Source organism: Schistocerca gregaria, chromosome 4 (genome assembly GCF_023897955.1).
Source record: "Schistocerca gregaria isolate iqSchGreg1 chromosome 4, iqSchGreg1.2, whole genome shotgun sequence".
NCBI lineage: Eukaryota > Metazoa > Arthropoda > Insecta > Orthoptera > Acrididae > Schistocerca > Schistocerca gregaria.
In genome coordinates, this window is record NC_064923.1 from 244,859,214 (window position 1) to 244,883,337 (window position 24,124).

Here is a 24,124-nt window from a genome sequence, read left to right on the forward strand (position 1 = left end):
CACAGACCGCCCTTAACGTGGAATTTGATCCCTTCATGGCAATACAGCTCGGCTACAATTTGTTGTTTGTTCAAAACTGCACATTCCTCAACATCTCCACATATTGCGCGTGAATGGGTTCGAATCCTGGCCCAGCACTAAAGATTTCATTATGTATTATCAAGCTCTAGCATGAGAACACCTATTTGCTGGTGGATAATAATTTCGATTTTCAATATATTTTCATTCGTTGGCAACACTAACGTTATTTGACGATTTTGATTCTCAGTGACACACAGAACTATTCACGATATCACTGTAAGTTCGAGATGTTATTCCGAGCTGCTGGTGGAGAAAAATTCTGTAGCTGACGTCTCTTTGTGTGTAGTGAGTAATGATATGTTTGAGACTCTATTCCCTGTCAGCACTGAACTCTTCGTCGTATTATTTCTAGTTCAAACATTCTCACATGTCGCTGCTGGTGCAAGAAACCCATATTTAAAGTTCGTTTTCTCTAGAATATAACAGCGATAGGTACCGATTTGGAGTCCTGGGAAGGGGAAAAATTAATGTTTCGTTACGTCATTTCATTTAAAATATCTAGCTACTGTCGAGCTAATCCGATATGTCACAGTTAATTGTACTTCGATATCTATCCGATTAGCTTCTGGGTTCGAATCCCTGTCCAACACAAAGCTTTACCTCATGGCATTTCAAGTAAGTTACTAGTTAAGAAGCAATATTTAACATCTCTCGTAGTTCGTTAACAGGGACAATAGATACTGGGTAGGAATTCGTGTCCGTTAAAAATGTTTGCGTTATGTAATTTAAAGTTGGTATTTGCTAACTGATACTGTCTAAAATCGAGGTGTATCACTCTCTGTATGTCTAATCAGGAATGACTGTTAGTTTCTGTCAGTCACGAAATCTTTGTTTAGTTTGCATGACCTGAGTTTGAATCCATATGCAGAACGAGACGGTTCGTCGTGTCATTTGAAGTACATACAACTAGCTGCTCGTGAATAACTTAAGCTTTTAATGTCATTGTGTGTTAAATAATAAGTAAGGTATGTTACTGTGAAGAGGAAATCATGAATACGACAAACTTACTACGTGCATTACCTGTCTGACGTAATAATGAGAGTGGTAACATTTCAGGTATGTCATTTATTGTAATAAATGTGAGCTTACAAGCGTTGAGGGCAGTCTTACCTGTGATAAAGTGTTCCCTGATATTTGTAGTATCGTAGTATCACTTTACATCTTGAGTTATTGCGATACAGAGCAGTTATTTCTAGTGGTGACCATTTTCAATAGTCAATCGACTGGAGCTATTAGAAGACTTGCTAGACAGCTGCGTTATGTGGGTTGCATGCGAATCAGTTTCATTGCTCCGAATTTTGTGTTGAGATGCCTACCGCCCCTTTTCCAACACTAATTGTCTTTCATTGTGTACTGAGCATGCAATATGTTTAAAGTTCTGTAAGTAGCTAGATGAAGTATCGTTGCTTTCATGTATTACAACGAGTAATTGATAAACAAGATAAATAGATTCTATTATTAGTGGTAGTATGTAATGCACGCTGTATTTACATTTTGTGACTAAACTTTTGATGTCGATCCGATGACGAAACATCTCCGACCGTGCATAAATAAAGACAAAGCTAATGCAGTGAGTCTGCCAGCTGTTATAACACACCACCATGCAGAACCAGAGAGCAACAGTGTAGTTACTAAGCGTTAGTCAGAAAACTCTACCTAGCTGATAAAAAGCTATATTATGGGTTTCCGACTTTCCTAAGGAACATGATTTTGGATAAATGCAATCTCCGAGAAACCTGCATAATCAAGGAAAATCAGTCCCTGCAACAGGGAACAGATAAACATACTCTGCGAACTCTGCATCTCTGTCCCACAATTTTGGCAAAGAATGTTTCTTTCGCTTTTTAAGACGTACGTATTAACCTGAGAGCACCTCAGTACGCTCATCAGCCTCTGCTGCAACAAGACAGCGAATAGCTGAACGCTATCTCAAGATGATACACTCTGTTATACGCTCATTGCTAGATGAACTGGTCCCACACATTCTGAGGACGTCTTTCAAACGATGGAATGTTTTCATACACAATTGAAATTAAGTCTTTCACTTTAGTGTCATGTGAATTATTGTTTATAGCATTCGATGGGTTCATGTTGCAGCAAAGCAGTAACACTAAACACTGATACCGTGTGTGTGTGTGGGGGGGGGGGGGGGGGAGGGGGGAGGTGGGTGCGACACCTTTCCTCACCTCATTATGAAATCTGCTGGGATGCTTGTCCATAATTTTTATTTTACGCAAATTAAACGATCTGTGTATATTCGTTACATCTGTTCCAATTTAATCGCCTGTAGGAGAGAAATCTGTGCTTACAAGCGTGGGTTACGCTGACAATTCTACCATAATTTTCAAGATACCACATTGGTAACTCGTTTTATAATATCTAAGTTTAAACACTGGATTATACAAATCTCTTGCATTGTGAGTTATTAAATCATCTCCGTCGACAGCTGCTTGTGAATTACCAGTTACCCTCACTTTTGATATCGGATCAAATCTGATTCCATATAATGCATCACGTGTTCTGTCTGTTAGTTCACTAAAAAATAATACTGCCAGTCAATGTCCTGTGTGTGCTATAACATTCTTTCTTGTCTTATTCTCAATCTTCTGCTTACATAAATTAATTATGTTCTTAGTGCTGTCTCCTTCTCTTGCTCCATCTTCATATACTTCTTTGAGAATAGCTTTTCCAATTTCTGTAGTCACTGAGAAATGGGTCCAATGGGCTGTTAAGAGCAAGCTTCTTGGTTTACATTTTTGACAAACCCTGGTCAGATTTTTTGTATCCATCGTTCAGTACAGCTGCATTAGCTTCTGAAATTGACAATAACGTAATTCTCCATTAAGTAACAGTAAGAGATTATATAAATATTATTTTTAACGTTCTTTTGCGTATTGATTCCCTGTATATGTCGTGGGCGAAAGCAACAAAATTTGAACATTAATAAATGCTAAATTACTCAATTAATTTATGTAAAGCGATATTTTCTTAGGCAATTAATCTGTAAAATCATATGTAACTGTATATATTATTACCAGAAGAACCAGTTTCAATTCTCGACAGTCACTGTAGTGCCACGAAATTTATTCACTATTTATTAGCAATCTTCCTCTGAGAAGAATATTACTTCTGTCGCCACCCCACTAAGTGTTTCTTTCGCTGTTGTGCATCTGTTTGTCTTCTTTTTGAAAAGTCTCATGTTGTCTCCAAAATAAAAATCATGTTGTTACACCATAATTAACTTCCAGTAAAATGGAACAGACTACCCATGTATCATCACTTTATTTTCAATTACACATTTAGCATTGTCCCATATGTCACCAATGTTGCCTTTCTACGGCAAAACCTGGAAAAATTTCCCTAAAAACTGTAATATTGTAAAAGTATTATAGGCTATGATCACCCTTCAACTTTATGATAGCCTTAACTCTGCAAGGAACACTTCCGATGAGGCATCTGAATGTCTGCGGTTTCGTGCGGGTCGTAGGCAGTACCTTTTCACCTGCAGGTAAATGTCAGTGATCTGAAATGTGTTTGGTCTGCTTCTCCAGAATTTCATTTGTGCTATTTTCCCATAGCGTAAAACTTAATGTAACACGGCCATTCAGCCTGGGGCTGGAAGAGGCAGTTGCTGGCGTTCTTGTGAGCGGCAACTAAGTGAAATAAGATAATGTATCATCAGAGCTTGTGAAATTCACTAACACGCTGGAGAGAATAAGTAGCCATTTTCATTGCCCTCTGAAATAATAATTTTTCATACTGCTGTAGTACGTGCAATACGTGCAGTATGAGTATGAGGAAGCAAACCTTCCTTTTGAGAGACGTACATTCCTCTTCAACTGTATTGCCTACTGAACTATTTCTTAACGCAGCATCTATAGCCTTAGAGAACTTCAAGTCTATTTCTTCATTCCTTAGTACTTCCGTATCCCAATTCTTTGTGCGTTTGTTCTTCCTGACTACTCTCTTGAACTTCAGCCCACTCTTCATCATAACTAAATTCGATATGAATCAATATCTGCTCCTGGGCACGCCTTACAATCCAGAACCCCATTTCGGGATATCTGAGTGACCATGATATAATCTAACTGAAATCTTCTCTTATCTCCCGGACTTTTCCAAGTATACATCATCCTCTTGTGATTCTTCAAAAGAGTATTCGCTATTACTAGCTGAAATTCATTGCAGAGCTGAATTACTTTTTCTCCTCTCTCATTACTAGTACTCCGTCCCCTACGACCACATTATAGTCCCCGATGACTACTAGATTTTCATCTCCCTTTACGTACTGAATTACCCGTTCAGTATTCTCATACACTTTCTCTGTCTCATCTTCAGCTTGCGATTTCAGCATGTTTACCTGAACTATCGTTATTGATGTTTGTTTGCAATCGATTCTGATAAGAACAACCCTATCAGTGAACTGTTCATAGAAACTCACTCTCTGCCCTACCTTCTTATTCAACCTTCTTTCGATGTATCATTTTCTGTTTTCTGCTGCTGTTGATGTTACCTATATTCGTCTGACCAGAAATCCTTGTCTGCCCTCCACTTCACTACACTGAACCCCACTGTACCTAGACTGACCAACTTTCCATATTATCTAGCTACTCTACCACGTTCAAACATCTAAAATTCCACGACTCTTAGAACGTTATCCTATAGTTGGTTATTGAACCTTTCTCTCCTGGTCATCTCCCCCATGGCAGTCCCCTCCCAGTGATCCCAAAGGGGGACTATTCAGGAAATATTTGCAAATGGAGACATAATCATGATACTTGTTGAATTAGAGGCCACATGACCTCTGGATACACACAATGTGTCTTTAATGCAGAAGTTCCCGTTGCCTTCTGCCATTGCTGATTCTCCGGCATTTAGAGCAGTTTCCAGTCCCAAGGGCAAGAATGTGCCCTGAACATCTTGTTCGCTCCTCTTTCCTCTTTGACAAGGCCGTCGCAGAGTGACAGTGACATCTTATGTCGGAAGTCTAAGGCTGCCATTCCTGATGATTTTTATTTAGTATTTCAGAGATGACATGTTTCGAAACCGCGACCAACGACGTTTTGATTAGATATCAGTGACGCCACCCGTAGACCACGACCTCACGTTACCGCCACCACTCACAAAATGCCGCCGTAAAAAAAAAAAAAAAAAAAAATATGTAAAGTTGTAAATATTACAGGCTGGTGTGATAATACAGGTACATACCACAGCCGGCAGGTGTGGCCGTGCGGTTCTAGTCGCTTCAATCTGGAACCTCGTGACCGCTACGGTCGCAGGTTCGAATCCTGCCTCGGTCATGGATGTGTGTGATGTCCTTAGGTTAGTTAGGTTTAAGTAGTTCTAAGTTCTAGGGGACTGATGAGCACAGATGTTTTGTCCCATAGTGCTCAGAGCCATTTGAACCATACATACCATATCTACTGGATAAAAAACGTGTCCAGACTCGCACAGAGTAGCATTACCCCTTCTCACAAGTATATTGTTGTATGTTACCACTATCTTTGTTATTGTGATTCCAAAGGAAAATTAGAAGCACATGTAGCTGACTATGCACACTGTCAACCAGTCATCGGCACACTGTCTTTTGGCAAGAACTAGTATATAAAATTTTGTAGGCTTAACCTCAAGAACGAGAATGTAAAATTTACGAAGTTCAGCGAAAAACTGAAAATACGATTTGTAATTTCTGCTGATAAGGAATGTATGTTAGAACCAATAACTACTTTCAGTTGCCGCAGTGATTCGTATTCCGATCAGGTACATTTGCGTAGAGTATCCAGTATTGTCTGCTACATACACTGTGGGTAAGAACGAGTTTGAAACGTACGGAGATAACAGTTGACTGAACAGCTCTAAGCAGTCGCTGAGAAAGTGAATTACTTTTTACTGCATATAATAATATGAAAATAAGGACTGTAGACGAATTATTGTTTCACTTGGCAGAGGTCTACCGCATTTGTGCGCAACTGTTTGAAGACGGTGTAATGGGTCAGATATAGCGACGCGATTGGGGAGTGTTAATTTGTTGTAAGTTAAAACTTATCGACAATAAATAGTATTCACACAGTTCGCGGGCCTGAAAGACAATTTATTTCAATGTGTTTTAGGGCGTCCTTTTAGTAACAATCGTAAATGAACATTTTTTCCATCTGTGTGTTAGTCACAAGCAGCGATAACAACATATAAATTCTTATGAGCGCTGCATTTCTCGGGGATGTTAGGTTATCTCGGTTTCATTATACGTAACGAGGAGAATTACTTACGATTCTATTTTCGTTTTGTATTGGGCTACGGGGTTTCGTAGGTAGCCTGTAAAAGTATTCAGTTAGCTAGCGAACACTTTTCTGTGAATAAATCGAAGATATTTAACATGGTTGAATACTTTTCTTCGACAAAACCTACCGAAATAATTACTTCTACAGATAGACATCATTCAGAGAGTTGGAATCCGTGCGGAATTATAGTCCCACATATTTCATAATCTGAGCAGTTACGATGGAAATATCTTTATCATGAACATTTGTGAACTAAATACGTCAGATGCTGACAAAGAAGTTAAATCATATACAGGTGGCATTCGTCTGATGGCATCTAATATGGAAAAATATAACTCCTTAGAAGTATTGCAGTATTTCGTTACGCCTGCAGCATCAATTTCTGATATATCTAGCTACTAAATTTCTTGACGCCCTCTTCTAAACTGAAGTATCGTACCTGAAATCAGATGAACTCAAGATAGAGCGAAAATATTTTCCTAGTGATCGAGAATCTAGTTAATCACAAGGGCGTTTTTAAGGACACCTAATCTCCATCAAAAAGTATAAAAGTTTGTTGACAAGTGAAAAGATAACAAAGGACCTTCCAATCAATGTGTAATGTATGCAAGCGTAAAACACCTGAAGACATCAAACTTCAGACTAGTGATGTGCCCCGCCATTAATTTCTCTTCTGTGCCAACTTCTTCATCTCAGAGTAGCACTTGCAACCTACGTCCTCAGTCATTTGTTGCGTGTATTCCAATGTCTGTCCGGCCCTGGTAGCTGAGTGGTCAGCGCGACAGAGTGTTACTCCTAAGGGCCCGGATTCGATTCACGGCTGGGTCGGAGATTTTCTCCGCTCAGGTTCTAGGTGTTGTGTTGTCCTAATCATCATAATTTCATCCTCACCGCGGCTTAAGACGCCGAAGTGGCGTCAAATCGAAGGACTTGCACCCGGCGAGCGGCCAACCCCACGGGATCCCTAGTCACACGACATTTACATTTATTTTATTCGAGTGTCTGCTTTCCCCTACAGTTTTTACCCTCGACAGTTGCTTCTAGTACCTTGGAAGCTATTCCCTGATCTCTTAACAGACGTCTTATCATCCTGTCCACTCTCCTTGTCAGTGTTTCCCATATATTCCTTTCCTCGCCGATTCTGCGGAGAACCTCCTCTTTCCATACAATGCTCTGCTCCAAACCTATATTAGCACTAATTTCTTCCTCAAATTAAGTTCTATGTTTGACTGTTAGTCTTGTCTTGGGCAGGAATGCCCTTTTTTGCCAATTCTAGTCGGCTTTTTAAGTTCTCCTGGCTCCCTCCGTCATGTGTCTACTTCGTGATCACCAATTCTGATGTTAATGTTCTCGTTGTTCTCATTTGTGCCACTTCTCATTACCTTCTTCTCTCTAGACTATCAACAGCTAAGCACTTCAGATTACTCTAAGCTACGTGGCGGAATGAACTAAAAATGCTACGGTCACAGCTTCGAATCCTGCCTCGGGCATGGATGTGTGTAATATCCTTAGTTTAGTTAGGTTTAAGTAGTTCTAAGTTCTAGGGGACTGTTGACCACAGATGTTAAGTCCCTTAGTGCACAGAGCCATTTTTGAACGCTATTAACATAAATAACTATAAACAATTTATTTGATTTAATCCATTCTCCTCCTTGCTGCAGTCTTTACTAATTCCCTTGTTGCTATGTTATTGCAGAGTTAAGTAATTAAATTTCCTGATACCTCATTACGATTGCTTAACAGTTGTAACACCATGTAATGGACAGTGATGTGTCCTCGAATGGCTAATGTGCTGTACGTAAAACTGTTTCCACGTTCGTACATAATAAATCAGTCTAAGGTATCATGCTCACGTTCTCATGGGTTATTTGATTTGGTTTCAGCAAATACAATGGTATAATTTACATTTGTATGTCATTCGGCAGAACCTGTCTAAAGCCATATATTTTCACAAGCATCACCACGCCGCATAATACACGATACAACGCCCACGCGAGCACTCATCATCTGATTACGAACCTGCAGTGGCTCTAAATCTCGCTAATGGGACAGTAAAAAGTTTACTACGACTGGTCCGAGGAAAAAAAACTAGGAATGACCATTAAACGTCCCTTTGTCATTATTGGTCAATTATATATTTTTCGAAAGTCTGAAAAATAAAGAAAAATCGGCTCTGTTGTCACCGTGACACTGTCATTAAATCGGAAGAGATTAAAAGTAAAACTATCTACCTGACATACATCGTTCGGAAGTTAGTGGCGAACAGCTAATTTTATTAGCTCAGTAAAATAGTAGCTAGAAAAAAACGATAGAAATCCCGTGAAGGCGCAGTCGAAATCGCGTATAACATCATTGGCTATGCACTTTGATCTAACAATTACAGCTGTCGACGCCAGCATTTATGCCGAATGGACACGTCACAGACGTCAATTACTGCTTGAGGTTTCCATTAACTTTTCTGGTATGGGCTACTGACGCAATGATTAACGATTTGTGTTCCATTTCCGTATTGCGGGTTGCACGTTGTCCTCGTTATTAATTGAGTGTCAGAGTCGAAATGTCGCCACGCAAAAGGGGCTTTTAATTAACGGTCGGATTCTTTGATATTTAATGCTCTGATAACTGGAATTAATGCCTGCTTTCATTTACCTCTGCGCATGCGTCTCACCAGGATTATTTGGTGAGATAGCGCCTACCACTTGTTGGGTACGTTATTTACATCCTTTTTTTTCTTACTGTGCATTGTTTCTCCTGCTGACAGAATTCTCTGGTGAACTGATGGATAATCCTCTGCGATTTAGTGTACTGCAGCACAATTTTGATAAGTTTGCAGCTAAACATTTTACCAAGACATTACACATGATCACCTGCACGGTACAGAAAGTATGAACCATGCTACCTCCTTAAGCGTAACTTCCTGAAAGAATAAACTATGTTGAGGTCCTAACCACGAGCTCCTGTTTTTAGAAAACTATACTGTCTGTCATGTTTATGCATTCATACCTTTAATCAATCCAGAATACTGCTGAATATATTCCGTAGTAGTAACCGCAGTGGAGATTTTGCATTGGACGTTTAATTTCATTATTAATGTTGGCACCATAGAACCGCCCAGTAGGAGGGAGAGGTGAAAAGCTACATGCTTGTGTAATACTAATCGCCCTATGTGATCAAAAGCATCCGTATACCTATTAGTGAACATTAATGTGGGGTGTGTCCATATTTCGCCTTAATGACGGCTTGAGTGCTGGTGGGGATACCTTGAAAGTGAATGTCTGTGGATGTGTGACAGCCTATTCTTCGTCAAGAGCTGAAATCAGAGAAGGACGCTGGTGCGTAGTCGTCGTTCTGACTCATCCCTATGGCGTTTCATCTGGGCTTAGGGAAGTCCGGCTCATTTCAGGAATACTACTGTGCACAAACCACAGATGCTGCTTTATGACTGGGTGAATTGTCGTGTTGTTTTAAATGATAATCGTCTCCGAACTGCTCCTCTGCTGTGGGCAGAACAAAACTCTGTAAAATATGTTCACATCCATTTGCGTTTATTATTTTCTTAAGCATAATAAGGGGACCACATTCTAAACACGAAAAGAAACCCCATACCAAATCGCCTCCTCCGTGCTACATGATAGCTGATGACGTTCTCCAGGCATTCACCAGACCCAAACCCACCCATCGGATTGCCACAGAGTGTAGACTTAGAGGATTCTACTGGAGCACATTTGTATGTGGCACGCGAATATGATTTTATAAACGATGTATGTCTTTGAAAGGGTTTATATCGCTGATTGTGTAAGACAGCAGATCCAGAGATACTGCTTCTGGTCTGTTATTATAGTGCTAGTTGTAGGTTGCTGTTTGTGAGCGAAAGACGATGTATTAGGCTGTTTTGTGGTGTTCTGTGTGAACCCACTAAGTGTTACATTAATTTAGGTATCTCAATATTGTTGAAAATGGAAGAAGAAGTCTTAATGCAAGCAAGGTAAGGACATTTAATAACTATGATTCTTGTTTTCGATGTTTTAGAAAAGACAAACATAGCTTCAATATATTTATGCTAAAAAAAACTCTGTGTTAGTAATTGACGATAATAAGTACCGCCACCCGCTCTAGGTCATGTTTTTTAAAGAAGTTGGATTTTTCTTAAATGTTCTCATTTATCAGTCAAAAGAATTCCACGTGTATTCCAAAGTATTACGACCAGCATTGCACACAGCTTAGATTGTAGCTAGCATTTATATCCTTTTCTTATGAGAGACCAGAATATATCGCGTTACTCCGTTGCTGCTTTAGAGGTAAGGCAAGTTCATTGTTTCGTTATTTGCACAGGGATCAAAGTTACCAGTTTTGAACAGGGCCAGATGATTCAGTGCCTAAGGGGCTGAATGCATTTTGGAATTATTGTTGTACAGTGGGGGCCGATACTGAATGTATTTACTAGTACAAAAATTTGATTTTTATTTTTCACTTGATGTTCGTCACTGCCTTCTGCCTGGCGTTAAGTTGCAGCGTCTCAGTAACGTTGTCGAGAACCGGATAGAACCACCCTGAAACTCAGGTGTTCAATCATCAACAGCTAAACTCACGTGTTTCTGGCGAGGAAACTCTACCGAACTACGCGTCTTACAATCTGACCGAGCAGTAGTGAGGATTGGAGGTGGCCAGGTGGGCGTAGAACCGCGGCCAGCTGTTAGGAGCGGACGCGCTTCTTCTGGCAGCTTCCAAACCGATCAGACGCCCTCCTCACCCTTTCTTGGGCTGCTTCCCATTCAGTCTCGGCGGCTTCTCCAGGCCTGCCTTTTTTTACGGCACTAAAACTTCATGTAGTTTAAACTATGTTTTATTCTTCACCTCAACGGGTGCCTACTGCTTTCCAATCCTGGCCAGTCCTGATGCTTTAACATTGTATTCCTTTATTGGTATTGGGAGTGGCATTGCCCGATCAATTCGTGTAAAGTTTTGCTACCAAGAACACAGAGTAAGCATACCACTTGTAATTACAACACGCTACACGATAATTCATGTTTAGTATCCATTCATCAGTCCAGGCATTCATTTAATGCAATCTTGCAGCTTTAATTTTTTTAAAGCAAAATTACAGAGTGATTCGTCACTCGACTTCTCTCGTTTACAGGCATCCACTGTGCACTGGTGCACAGCTGTAGGCCATCTCAAGTGTCGCGTATCATTACCATTGTTCCTCATTCTTCTTAAGTCCCTGCATTCAATCACTGTGCTAGGTGGACTGTTGATAGCACTTAGAAACTCACGAGTGACTCTTGACGCTGATTTCAAGGGAGCATTTACAACCATCCTCCGCAATTTTCGACGGTCCCTGCGCTTCAGTACATTAGGTCTCCCTGGTCTTGGATCAGCTGTGGTTGTCCCTTCGCATCTCCACTTACAATCTCATCACCAACAGTCGACATAGAAGGCTTTCTTTCGGTTTTGGGCGGGGAGGTCATCAGCCTTCTCACTAGTTTAGTGTGGCCCGCTACGAATTTCTCTCCTGTGCCAACCTCTTCATCTCAGAGCAGCACTTTCTACCTATGTCCTCAATTATTTTCTGGATGTATTCGAATCTCTGCAATCTTCTACAGTTTTGCCCTCTACAACTCTCTCTAGTACCATGGAAGTCATTCACTTACATCTTAACAAATGTCCTATCATCCTGTCCTTCATCCGTGTCAGTATTTGCCACATGTTCCTTACCTCTCCGATTCTGCGCCGAATCTCTTCATTCCTTATCTTATTACTGCCACTAAATTTCAACATCCGCCTGTAGCACCACCTGTAGAATGCTTTGATTTTATTCTGTAGCGGGTTTTGCACAGTCAATGTTTCATTACCATACAATGCTGTACTCCAGACGTACATTCTCAGAAATTTCTTCCTCAAATTAAGGTATACGCTTAATACAAGTAAACTTCTCTTGGCCAGGAATGCCCCTTTTGCTAGTGCTAGTCTGCTTTTGATGTCCTTCTTTCACCGCCCTCATTGGTTATTTCACTGTCTAGGTAGCAGAATACGTTAACCTCATGTACTTCGTAGGCAACAATCCTGATGTTAAGTTTCCTACTGATATTACTTCTGTTACTTCTCATTACTATACTCTTTCGTCGATTTACCCTCATTCCATATTCTGCACTCATTTGATTATTCATCCATTCAGCAGATCACGTAATTCTTCTACACTTTCACCAGGGACAGCAATGTTTCTACCGAATCATACCATTGATATTATTTGACCTTGAATTTTAATTCCACTCCTGCTTTTACGATGTACGTATTCAGCAGTAGGGACGAAAGACTACATCCCCGCCTTACATCGTTCTTGGTGGTCCACTGCTATTATTCCCTCTTGCTTGTCGTGCATATTGCATGTTACCGACTCTCATTATAGCTATCCCCTACTTTTCTCAGAATTTCGAACATGTTGTACAATTTTACATTGTCAAATGCTTTTTCAGTGTTGACAAATACCATGAATACGTCTTGATTTTTCTTTAGTCTTCCTTCCATTATCTCACGCAACGTCAGCACTATTTGTGTAGTGTCTTTATCTTTTCTATGGCCAAACTGATCGGCATCTAGCACATTCTCAATTTTATTTCCCATTCTTCTGTATATTATTATTGTCAGCAACTTGGATGCATCAGCTTTTAAGCTAATTGTGCGATAATTGCAGTATTTGGGATTGTGTGGATGACATTTCTCCTAAAGTCAGATAGTATGTCACCAGACTCACACATTCCACACACCAACGTGGGTAGTAGTTTTGTAGCCTCTTCCCCCAATAATTTTAGAAATTCTGATGGAATGTTGTCTATCCTTTCTGCCTTATTTTATATTAAGTCCTCCAAAGCTCTTTTTAATTCTGATTCTAATACTGGTTGCCCCATCTCTTGTAAATCAATCCCTGTTTCTTCTTCTGTCACATCGAACAACTTGTGACGAGGTATCATCGCCACATATCCGACGCCTCCGAAGCCGCGCGTAACCTTCTTGCTCCGGTACTACAGTGTGGCGCGACCAGCGCCACTAAGATGTCGCCTTCTGACGACTGCCATGAAGGACGAGGAGAACGTTTCAACCAGGGAGCTAGACGGAAGAGCGGAGCCCCGGACTGCGTCAACCTTCCTACGACGTGTTTCGGACAAAAGATGCCTTTGGTTGTTATCGGTAACACTGTGGATAGTACCGATCATTAGCATTTTTTAGTTATACTGAGCTGTGGTGATTGGAACGGTCGTCACCCAGGGATCTGAATACCGGGCGTGTTCTATGTGGCTCAGGTGTGGCGTATATTTAACTAAGAGGACTCTGCGGGATGGGAGTCCGAAAACTTTGCTATTCATATGTACTGTAGGCAGATGCTTATTTTCGTGCCTCTTCCAGAGACAAATTCTGGTAGTTGTGTTTTCTTTTGTAACTGTTTGCATTCAGCAAAGATGGAGGAATGAGGAACTCAAGTAAATTTTATAGAGATTTTAATGAAATCATGTGTTGTATTCACTTCTGGTTGTAAACATTTTCTTGGCCAGGGTACCACATTAAATTAAATTAAACGTTTCATTGTAAAGTTTTTTGACATGTTGTTTTAAATAAAGTATTTCGTGTTGTTTTTAAAAGTTTGGTTTTAAGAGTGCCATTCGATTTTACAGCATGGTTCGCTCTGTTACAAACTCTTCCTTCTCATAGAAGTATATAGTGTACTATTTCCGTCTATCCGCTCTCTACTTTTCGTTTGACAGTGGAATTCCCTTTGCATTCTTAATGTTAGCACCCTTGCTTGAGACGTCAGCATGTGTACCAGAAGTGCTGTTCCCGCTGTTGGTTTGCTGTTGATTCTAACCCTATCACTGAAATGTTCACAGTAACACACTCTTTGTCCTATCTTCGTATTCATACCGAATCCTTTTCCCATTATGCTATTTTTGCTGTTGATATTACGCTATACTCACCTGAACAGTAATCCTTGTCTCCTTTCCATTTCACTTCATTGAACCCTACTATATCTAGATGAAGCCTTTTTCATTTCTCTCTATAGAATCTTCTGCCAATGTAGAGATCATCATGACACTTTTTCAATTACTGGCTACATGGCCTGTGGTCAGACGTTACGTGTCTTTAATTCAGCGGTTTCCGTTGCCTTCTGCATCCTCATACCGTTGGTCACTACTGCTTCTGCCGCCATCAGGGGCCATGAACCTCTTTCCTGTCCTACGCCCTCTTTAAGGCCGTTGGCAGAATGAGGTTGACGTCTTATGCTGGAAGTCTTCGGCCGCCAATTCTGACTGTTAATAAAAAAATTCAGTAGTAGCGGGTTTCGAACTCTATAGCGAGAACGATTTGATTACTAATCAAAGACATTACCCCCTTTTCTTTAATCTTATTTTATTCGTTAGTGTCAGTTACATTTGTTCGAGGCAGATGTCCCCTGACGCCCTTTGAAGTTCATTGTTTATCCATTCACTCAGTCTTTTTATTACACAGGTTAATTATCTCTCTGATCGAACACGTTGAGCTACCGTGCCGGCTATGAAATGATGATGATTGTTGTTGTTGTCTTCAGTCCTGAGACTGGTTTGATGCAGCTCTCCATGCTACTCTATCCTGTCCAAGCTTCTTCATCTCCCAGTACCTACTGCAACCTACATCCTTCTGAATCTGATTAGTGTATTCGCCTCTTGGTCTCCCTCTACGATTTTTACTCTCCATGCTGTCCTCCAATGCTAAATTTGTTATCCCTTGATGCCTCAGAACATGTCCTACCAACCGGTCCCCTCTTCTTGCCAAGTTGTGCCACAAACTCCTCTTTTCCCCAATCCTATTCAATATCTCCTCATTATTGATGTGATCTACCCATCTGATTTTGTGCATTCTTTTGTAGCACCACATTTCCAAAGCTTCTATTCTCTTCTTGTCCAAACTAGTTATCGTCCATGTTTCACGTCCATACATGGCTACATTTCATACAAATACTTTCAGAAACGACTTCCTGATACATAAATCTATATTCGATGTTAACAAATTTCTCTCCTTCAGAAACGCTTTCCTTGCCATTGCCAGTCTACATTTTATATCCTCTCTACTTCGACCATCATCAGTTATTTTACTCCCCAAATAGCAAAACTCCTTTACTACTTTAAGTATCTCATTTCCTAATCTAATTCCCTCTGCATCACCCGACTTAATTCAACTACATTCCATTATCCTCGTTTTGCTATTGTTGATGTTCATCTTATATCCTCCTTTCAAGACACTGTCCATTCCATTCAACACGTCTCCCAAGTCCTTTGCTGTCTCTGACAGAATTACAATGTCATCGGCGAACCTCAAAGTTTTTATTTCTTCTCCATGGACTTTAATACCTACCCCGAATTTTTCTTTTGTTTCCTTTAATGCTTGCTCAATATACAGATTGAATAACATCGGGGACAGGCTACAACCCTGTCTCACTCCCTTCCCAATCGCTGCTTCCCTTTCATGCCCCTCGACTCTTATAACTGCCATCTGGTTTCTGTACAAATTGTAAATAGCCTTTCGCTCCCTGTATGTTTCCCCAGGCACCTTTAGAATTTGAAAGAGAGTATTCCAGGCAACATTGTCAAAAGCTTTCTCTAAGTCTACAAATGCTGGAAATGTAGATTTGCCTTTCTTTAGTCTATTTTCTACGATAAGTAGTAAGGTCAGTATGATTAGGCGACACAATACCCAGTCCCTGAGTGGGGAAAATCTCCGACCCAGCCGTGAATGGAATCCGGGCCTCTAGGATTGACATTCTGTAGCGCTAACCAGTCAGCTACCGGGGGCGGACATGTTGCTCCCCTGGACCAACGGAGCAACAGCACAGAACTTGGAAGGGATGAAATGTCTTTGATTTTTAGTCATTTAGCTCTCGTCAGCGATCCATTCGTCTATTACTGCTTATCGACCGTGAAAACAATATTCCTTGTCTCCTTTTGTACTGGCGTGTTCATCTCTCTTGACATCTGGTGGTCAACTCCGCGTTACACATTTATTTCGGAATACTTCTGATAAGACAGTGTATTTTAGTACAATTTAAATGTAAGTCTGTTGTAAACTTGTTTTGAGGGACACGGGGGTTTATACAGATTTTTGGAGCAGAAGTACTGTTTGTTTTGGAATACTCACTGCAATGAAAATGTATCATGTAAAGGGCATTTCAGAATGGGTGCTTTTCACTGCAACTTAAGAAATAGTAAGTGAAAGGATTATTTGAATCTTCGAGGCAAATTAAAAGTGTATGCAAGGTGGGATATGAGGTAGGGCTAGAAGTAAAGCTGCGAGGACGAGTCGTGAATAGGGCTGTGGTAGCACAGTTGGTATTACGGCTTTAGTCCCTGTTGAGAGCGACTGTATTTACGCTGTGCTCCGTCAATGTCTCACGGCAAGGTAGATTTCCTGTGCTTGTGACTGTAAATTCTTGATGTCGTTGCTTGCTAGTTGATTACTTCGTCCAGTTATAGATTATTTTGCATTTGGTTGAGCCTGAAAGTTGGTGTTTTCGTTTGTATGATGTTCTCAGATCGAACATTCCTTTCATTTCGAGTAGAGATACTCTTAAGTTCATTTCTCAACGTGGATGCGTGAAACCTTCTGTACTAGAATTTCAGTACTTTGTGGTCTAACAGGTCGATATTCCCTTACTCGAAATCATTGGAATACATGCGACACAACATACGACTGTAGCCTTCTTTAAAATCAAGGAACCTGATGTAGATAGATGTATTTTAGAATAAAGTGGAAGAAGCATGAGGTTTAGGTGTTCTTATGGGAGTATTACCTAAGTTTAAGCGTCTGTTGGTGGACTGGGTTTGCGTATAGTGCGACCGCGTAAACCAAGTGTTAAGTTTACGTGGCCGAGTCTTATCCATTCATGAATAAAATTAGGAAAATGGTTCCTCGTTGTCTGTACTGAATGGTATGCGACAAGTTGATGAAGCACATTCCATCCTTTATAAGTCTATCGTGTTAACATACTTCAGTAATATACGACGGATGCCATAAAACTTGTTTCATATGTAATTCTGTGGAGCACATTCACGCAGCTGCTTCCCGGAGAAGCATTCACTCCTGCACCAGATGTCATAAACATCCCGCTCTCGTATGTGACCACGGCGACTGGGTTACCGCAGTACCCTCCAGTGACGACATGAGTGATATAGGAAACGAGAAGCGAATTTATCCCACAAGCGGTTCATCTATAGGATTTCACTGACTCGTAACAGAGCGACACTGCTTTATCGTCGTCACAACAGGCAGAAAACATCAACCCAAATGATTCGACTGATTATCATCACAGTGCAGTTGACTGAGCTGATAAACAGCTGCTACAGTAGGTGGGAAACCCCGCCTCTGGCGAAGTTTCGCTGCCTCATTCCACACCGGATGACTTACAATCTATGCAAACACCAAGGGCGGTAACTGAAGTGCGTAATGCCGCAACGCTGAAGAATAAGAAGAGACGGATTACGCATCCAGCAGCGGAACGCAAAGCTCCCAAAACCTGAGAAAAACGGCATCACAGTACGAAGAAGGATGAAGAACAAAATTATGACGTACGACAGGACAACAAGGTCATTTACGGTAGAACCACGTATAGCCAAGAAAACGAAGATGATAGAAACGTTGTTTCCTGCAGATCAAGTGGCAGAAGAGTGGTCTACAAAGACGGAATCTGCAGAATGGAACAAAGAAGAAGCGGAAGCTAAAATGGTCTGGGTAAATGGAATGGGAGACGAGATGAAACCTCGAGCGACGACGTCTGACGACACACTAGAAGTGATTAATGAGAATGGAAATGATGAGTCTCTTTGCAATGCATCCAGGATCTATTAGATAAAGTGCAATGAGTAATCTGTACCGAATTTATTATAGAAAGATAATTTTAAATGCATATTCGGTTTTTATGTGTTTCAGCAGCTTCTTTTTTCTCGTTAAATGGAATGCCTGTTACAAAGAACGTCACGAATATAATATTTTGACTGAAACTATCAACAAGAATCTAAATACACTAAAATTAGCTGCCTTAAAAAATTTCTTCTTTAACTCCGATACTAACATTCCGCTATTGCTGGAAGTACTGACCTAAGAATTTAATTCTGAATATAGCTCTTGAAAATCAGTGTGGAACCGTAATTTTAGCGAAAAACGGTATGAAAACGTCAGCAGACATGACTCCTGGTTCTGACGTATTTCCCTTGGAATCCTAGAAAAAGTTAATTTTATCCATTGTTTGCAGTGTTTATTCCGTGACTGTTTTTCTTTCATAATAATAAATAACAACAGCCTTCAGCCACAAATTGTGATCTTATTAAAATGCAAACTTCATTTAGAACTCTGCAGGGTCATCTTCTGGTACTTTGGCAGTCTACGTCAACATTCCATTTTCTTTAATCCTGGCTGTATTACAAAATGCCACATTATGAAATATAAGTTCATAAAGCTGCAATAAATCAGAAAGTAACTTCCTGTTTCTAGCAGTAGGTATATGGTTCTGGAGAATGTTTATACACAAACATACACTTTCTATTAAGGAGTTCATTTGCAGAAACATTTTTACACAGCACATTTTCGAACACAATTCAAAACGAGTCAAAGAATTTCAACCTTGAAGATGCTGCATTTTGGCAAATACGCAGATGTTATTTGCAAGGTGTTTCATTATTATTTACATAGATGTCATTAATAATACAAATATTTGTGGATGTGGTATATGTGCCTACATTTTATGAAATGGTTACACTATTAAATACTTGTTTCTGTAGGAAAAAACTTTTAAAATTACTGAAATAACTGTGACTGCTAAACTCTGATCGTTCAGTCAAGTTTTGAGAAGCTTTCTCTTTGTGTAACATTATTCTAATTGCTCTAGTAGGTCTACTCGCAGCTAAGCTGTTATGGATGTCACTTAGTACGCGTGATATCCAGCGGCCTGGGAGCAATCAAGATAACGTCTTTCAAGAAAGTATCTATCGTGTATGCCGGTGATTTAACGGCAATAATACGGAGCGCTGAGGAAATTCTAAAATTAAGAACGGGATTCACCTTCACCGCCGTACCACCGGCGCTGATGTAAATCAAACAGACAGTTCACTGCTTAATCTGAATGGCTATGGGACGCTAGGCATAACTTGCTAAAAGTGTTCCCTCAAGATGGGTTCTGCCTATTGGAAGGAAATATTTACAAAAATAAAAGGTTCAGCGCACTTCCCCGTGAAAGTCAAAGATTCCAGGTTCGAGGACATGTCAAGCACAAATTTTTAATCTGCCAGGAAGTTTCATATCAGCACACACTTTGGTGCAGAGTGTAATTCATTCATCACTAGTTGTGATAGTAGAACGTGAGAAACGTTAATCTTTTTGTAGAACTATCAATATAGTTTTTCCAGCTTTTTTCGGACGGTTACAGTAACGAGTTACACCTTTTTAAACAGAACGCTATAAATTACTGTCATGTATCTGATTTATTTAAACCAACTGTGTACAAATCAACTTAAATAAAATTTACATCAATTTTAGTCAGGAAGCTACAAACTTCCAAGGTCTTAGGAGTTGTGTGCAGCAGGCTGTACGTAATTGGCTGTGAGCAGATGGATGTCCTGGTGTGAGAACGTTCATTCAAGAGAGGATATTCAAATGAATGCCGATTTTCCTGGACGCGTAACTAATGCGCCTTCAAACATACAGGTGGACGAGATGTGAAGTTGCTTTTTCGATGCGCTGTTTGAGGTCCTGGTCGATTAGCTTGTAGTAACGTTACATTGCCGTGCAAAAGGCAGGTAGAAATTCAGTGATATGCGGATCGGTCTGTCACGAATAGTGGCGTCGAGTAAAACTGGCATCCACATCCAACGATCAAGTTGATATGTTGCTGATGCTCCGCGAATGCCGAAACGATGCCAATGAAGCAGCCATGGCTTATAGCGTGTCATATCCTAGGCAAAGGCCTCCATCACGCTCTTACGTGGTAATCAACGATGTCGAGAAACAACTGGTTTGAGAAGGCGCGATGGTGATGACAATTTATAACAAGAGGTGGTGATGTGAAACTGATTTCTTCAACAGCAATACAGCATTGTTCTCTTGAAGTTACTGCAGTTACTCATCTCAGCCTTAAACCTGTGTGGTGAACAGCACAGCGTCACATGTTTCTCTCTTACGTCTTGTCACTGACACGAAAGCGAATTCCTTGACATCAGTTGTACTAAGCACTGATCAGCTTCGCAATAGTGACACGGGAAACTTGTGCCGCACACGGACTCGAACATGGATTTCCCAGTCTCTGCGTAAGTCGTAGTTTCTACGTCCTTATAAAGTAGTCTACTAATTTCATCACCTATCACTCGTACCTTTACATGGACACTCGCAATACAGAGGATAAGATAAGGAGGAATCGAAACCAATGTTGTTATGAGACCAATGTTGTTATCGTCGTATGCCTAGGCTGAGGTGACAAGTTATGTGATATGTACATACACAGATGGAAAAAGTGTCGCGTACACAATCTATAAAAGGGCAGTGCACTGGTGGAGCTGTCATTTATACTCAGGTAATTCATGTGGAAAGGTTGCCGACTATTATGGTTGAAGGATGGGAATTAACAGACTCATTGGAGATTCCATTTCGAAAATCCTTAACGAATTCAATATTCCGCGATCCACAGTGTACGGAAAATAACACATTTCAGGCACTACTTCTCACCATAGAAAACACAGCAGCAGACGGCGCTCACTTAACGACCGAGAGCAGCTGCGTTTGTGTAGAGTTTTCAGTGATAACGGACAACTGCGTGGAACAACCGCAGAAATCAATGTGGGACGCACGACGAAGGCATCCATTAGGACAGTGCAGAGAAATGGGCTTTAATAGTCTGTGGCAGCAGACGACCGCCCCCAGTGCCTTTGCTCGTAGAAGAACATCCCCTGTAGCGCCTCTCCTGGGCTTGTGTCCATATCAACTGGACCCTAGACGACTGGACAATCTTGGCTTGGTCAGATGAGTCCCGATTTGAGTTAGTGAGAGATAACGGTAGGGTTAGATTATATCGCAGAACCCACGAAGCCATGGACCCACTTTGTCAACAAGGCAGCCGCGCGGACTGGCCGTGCGGTCTAGGGACCCTTGTCACGGTCCGTGCAGCTTTCCCCTGTCGGAGGTTCGAGTCCTTCTTCGGGCATTGGTTGTGTGTTGGGTTTGAGTCCGTCCTCGGACACTGGTTGTGTGTTGCCCTAAGCGTAAGTTAGTTTAAGATAAATTAAGTATTGTATAAGTTTAGGGACCGATTATCTCACCTGTTTGGTCCCATAGAACTTACCACAAACTTCTAATTTTCAACAAAGCACTGTGGGAGCTGGTTGTCTTTCCATAGCGATGGAGGCAGTATTTACATGGAATGGACTGGGTTCTCTATATGTTTGGCTGCCTGGAGACCATTTGCAGCAGTTAATGGCTGTCGTGCTCCCAATGATGAAATTTTTATGGACGATAGTGTGCCACTGAGCTGTGTTGCCGCTCATGTTGGTGCAGTTGGTAGGTTGGTATTTTGTAATAGGTGTAGTGGCGTCTCGTTTTCTTCTCGTGTTTACTGGCGCCACTACAATTGCCAGCATTGTATGTCCACGAGTGGCAGCAGCGGCAGTTATCGATATCTAATACCCTAGTACTATCTTTGGAAGTGGGTCTAGTGTTTTGTGCGTCAGAGTGTGTGGGGTAGTTCGGTTGGGACGGAGCAGCAGTGAGGTCCGGCAGCATGAGGACATGCCGAGGCCGCTGGCGGCGCGCAGGCACTGCCGTATCGACGGGCTGTAGTTGGGAGGGCCACAACCTCGTTGTCCAGCGGATCCAGGACGTATGAGTTGAGTGAACACTAACCCAGGTAGTCAAACCTCCACTATTTTAAGATCACGCTGTTTGGTTCAAATGGCTCTGAGCACTATGCGACTTAACTTCTGAGGTCATCAGTCGCCTAGAACTTAGAACTAATTAAACCTAACAAACCTAAGGACATCACACACATCCATGCCCGAGGCAGGATTCGAACCTGCGATCGTAGCGGTCGCTCGGCTCCAGACTGTAGCTCCCAGACCACGCCGTTTGTTTGCGCTTTGCTCCTCACAGGGTTGCTGAGACAAACAGCAACGAGTGGAGTTGTTGAAGTTGGCGAAATTAATTATCCGTCCTCCACCTTTTATTATTAATCATTTAATTCCTTGTGTTTATTGATGCAGTTCTCCCAGCGGTATTTTTCTGCATAGTGGCCGCTAACGCCCCATTTACCTGCACTGAAAGAGGCAGTGTACCTTTCCTCACCTAGCCTCTGCTGTCTAGTAAAGCATATAGTTCGGCAGCCTCCTTGATTGTGGTTCGAATATTTTGTTTCTTTTGGACTACTTTAGTGTTAGAGAGTCCTTCTGCTTCTGAATGTTTTAAACACTGGATTCTGAAGACGCGGTGCTGTCCGCCGGTTCCGCCTTGCCTGGGTTATTCCATCGTTGTGTTGGTTATCAGACATTAGGTCGATGTTGCAAGAGTGTTGGCGGGCGTCTAAACTGTCACTTTTTTGACTTGCCATCCGGTTAAATGAATACATGAATACAACTCTTGGCTGCCTGTCTCATCGTTTAAGAAGTTCAGCGACTTTCTCAGGCTGATCCTTGGAGCACTGTCTGAGGCCCACTTCTCTCTTGATTTGGTCAGATTTTGATGATTGTCAATAAGGCCTTCAGCCGTGAATGCAATTTGTCTAAAGAATCTTTAATTAGATGTTGCCTTAACAGTCGTATTTCATAATTGTTGGCTCCAAATAAAGTGTTCGTGATTTAAAAAAAAAATCTGATCAACCAACGGTAACTGAGTAAGGCCCTCTCCACACCGAAATCTGCCTTTCCATAAGTACCACGTCTCAGTCACGTCGCCAGGCCACAGTTGTTGACTATTCATTTGACGAACACTTTGGGCAGCTCGGGCGAATGATTTGGCCACCCAGGTCGCCCAACATTAATCACATCGAACATTTGTGGGACATAATCAAGGGGTCATTTCGTGCACAAAATCCTGCATCAACAACACTTTCGCAGCTATAGAGTCGTCTTGATGAGTCAATGCGACGTCGTATTACCGCATTACGCCGTGAAAAAGAGGGGTAGACACTGTGTTAGGAGGTATCCCATGACATCTGCCACCTCAGTTCACATGCACATTTGAAACAACCGACATTGTTGACGATCTTCCGCTGCATGAAATATTTCGAAATTAATTTGCTGAATGTGAATTCCTTGACAACAGTTCTATTACGTATAGATCTGCTACTCAATAGTGACATATGAAAAATTACGATCGACCAGGACACAAACCTTTATCATACACATTAGATTTAACCACTTACAGCCTTGCACGCTATCAGCCTGGGGTGCTTGGAAGGATAACTGAAGTGGCTAAGGTGACCGTCAAAATTTCTTGTTCGTGTCCTAGTCCTGCACAATTTTTAGTATGTCACTAATAGGTATTACATCTCTGCTTAACACAGCCGATGTCAAGGATGTCCCAGTTAGTGAATTAATTTTGAAATATTTCGTACAGCTGTCGATCATCAAGAGTGTCTGTTCTTTCAAATAAGCATATACAGAGAAGTAGTTTCTGCGAATGGGTCCTGAATAGTTTCTTACAAAGAGTTAAGTTGCCTGAAGAATCCACTTTCAGAAATTACGATGCAGTGAACTGTCATAATTTGCGTT